This window comes from Octopus bimaculoides, chromosome 1 (assembly GCF_046866305.1).
Source record: "Octopus bimaculoides isolate indiv1 chromosome 1, ASM4686630v1, whole genome shotgun sequence".
Taxonomy (NCBI): domain Eukaryota; kingdom Metazoa; phylum Mollusca; class Cephalopoda; order Octopoda; family Octopodidae; genus Octopus; species Octopus bimaculoides.
Window position 1 is genome coordinate 105,284,999 of NC_142928.1, and position 2,500 is coordinate 105,287,498.

The following is a 2,500-nucleotide window of genomic DNA, read 5'->3' on the forward strand; positions in this document are numbered from 1 at the left end:
AAGGAAATAATAGAGATATATATATAACATAATAATGGAGTAGAGGGAACCCTTTGATACAATTTGTTTGGGGAAAAAACGTTTCCTATGGCAGTGGCATGATAAAATGTCCCCAGTGTATACTTCAAGATAAATACAACAAAGTTGTCTAGTTTTCTTTGTCACAGTGTACAAGTTGATGTAGACCACTATAGAAAAATAATCAAGATACGATATAACACACATATTCATTAATACAAACATATACATAAATATGCATATATAGATATACACATATACACACAAGTTATGTCTGACTACCCAACCATCCATTCATCAATCTATCTATGTATACACAAACTAACAAGGTAAGAGAGAAAGAGATACATACATGTTGGGGCCTTGCACAATTTTTGTCAATTAAATTTTACTCACTAGGCATTGATCAACCTAAAGTAATGACAGAAGACTCTTCTTCAAGAGATAATGTGGTTGCAAAGAAAAATTCTTAACCACATACCTATGCATATGCACATATGTGTTTATCTGAGTATTATACATATATCATATATATCATCATCATCGTTTAACATCCGCTTTCCATGCTAGCATGGGTTGGACAATTAGATTGAGGACTGGCAAGCCAGCAGGCTGCACCAGGCTCCAATCTGATCCGGCAGTTTCTACAGCTGGATGCCCTTCCTAATGCCAACCACTCTGAGAGTTTGTCGGTGCTTTTACATGCCACCGGCACAAGGGCCAGTCACACGGTACTGACAATGGCCACGCTCAAAAAGGTGTCTTTTACGTGCCACACACTGGGTGTCCCAAAATTAAGGCAACTAACTTTTTTTCAATTTTGCCAAAGCAAAATATTATTATATTTCAGGTCTAAGTGTTGCAATGCAATGGTAAAGGAAACACAATTATGGCACTACCACATTTATTCGACACAACCATCTCTGTTTTGAACCACAGCCTTAATTCTAGGTGTGAATACTTCACATGTGGCACACAACTGTTCTTGCAAAATCAAAGCCCATTTCTGGTGCAGTTTTGCCTTCTAAGCATCAAGCGAAGTATGAAGAGTGCTTGAACTTTTGTCTCCAAAATGGACCAAACAGAAAAATCCAATAGGTTGAGATTGGGGCTTCTTGAGGTCCATACATTCTTGCCTATGAATGATGGAATGTTTTTCTGAGTCAAGTGCTGTGTCTGTTTGAAGCTGTGGGATGATGCTGAGTCCTGTTGGCAGCTCCAAGGTGCACCTTAAAGATGCTCATTCACCCATGGAAGCAGTTCAGCTTCCAGAATGTCACTAATGCATCGCTGGGTGTTAATTTTAACACACAAGGGTGCAAAAACATGGGGGACCTTCCAATGGCTGTTACTGCCACCCAAACCATAACTGACTGTGGATTTTGATGTCAGTTTACAAGTTTACTCTCAATGAAGTCAAACACACTCCAAAGTTGGTCACTCTGGTGGTTTACTGTCTTTTCAATGTCAATCTGACGCAGGATAAGATGACTTCTGTCCAGTCTCACGGGCCTTATAAACTTGTGTGAGCTTATGAAGGCGAGTCATCATGTAGGGGTGGGTCATGAGATCTCCTTCAACACTTCATACATTGGTGTTTGGCTTATTTTTGCTGTGGCAACCAGTTTTCTGATGGAATGATGAGGATTTCACCGTATCTTTCCTCTGGTAGGGTTTGCACACTTCTTTTTCAGCCATGTCCAGGTCGATCAGCAGTGAAACCAATCTCTTCAAATTTCTTGACAATTTTTCAGACAGCTGTTTAGTTAATCTTAAGCTTTTTTGTTATAGCTGTATCACTTTCACCTCCTTTGTGGAGGGTTATGATTGTATTTCAGTCTATGGCTATTATCTAATTTATAAATCTGAATTTATTTAGCCTGAGACAGAAAGAAGACACACAAAGCTTTTATAATGAAGTATAATTTTCCTATCTTATCACATTTATCAATAGTTATTAAAGCCTCAAACTTTGGTTGCCTTAATTTTGGGATACTCTGTATATATATATGTGTGTGTGTGTATTCAGATCCTAGACAGAGGTATCCTGTTACACAAAATCAAATATAAAAATATAGAAAACTTGTTGCAAATCAGTTATTACAATAATAATTATGAAAGAGATAAATTTTTTTGTCCTAAGTATAATCACATTGGAGTCAACTTTACCTTTCATCGTTTCCACCGCAATAAAATAATTAGTTCTGAGATGGGTTTAATTTACGGTGACCTCTCACTAAGAGGTACTGTTAGAAACCTTTATTTATAGTTATTTTTATATCTTATAGTACTTAAATATTATCAAAGACTTGTTTAATTTGTGCAACACAATCTTGAATAAATTTTATTCACTACCTTCAAGCTTTCCTATAACTGTTGTTATTGTTGCTACTACTGTTTACCTCAGAACCAAATTATGGAAACTTTGAAGAGAATAATTGTCTTGCAACTTCACAACAAGTTGGTTGTAGTATAGTAATAG

At 36.6% G+C, this 2,500-nt stretch overlaps 1 protein-coding gene across 1 annotated transcript in view; it reads right to left on the bottom strand.

Annotated features, from left to right (window-relative positions):
* LOC106880822 (sorting nexin-13) overlaps positions 1–2,500 on the bottom strand; it is a 97,001-nt gene that overhangs the window by 93,585 nt on the left and 916 nt on the right. The gene's annotated exons all lie outside the window — the stretch shown is intronic.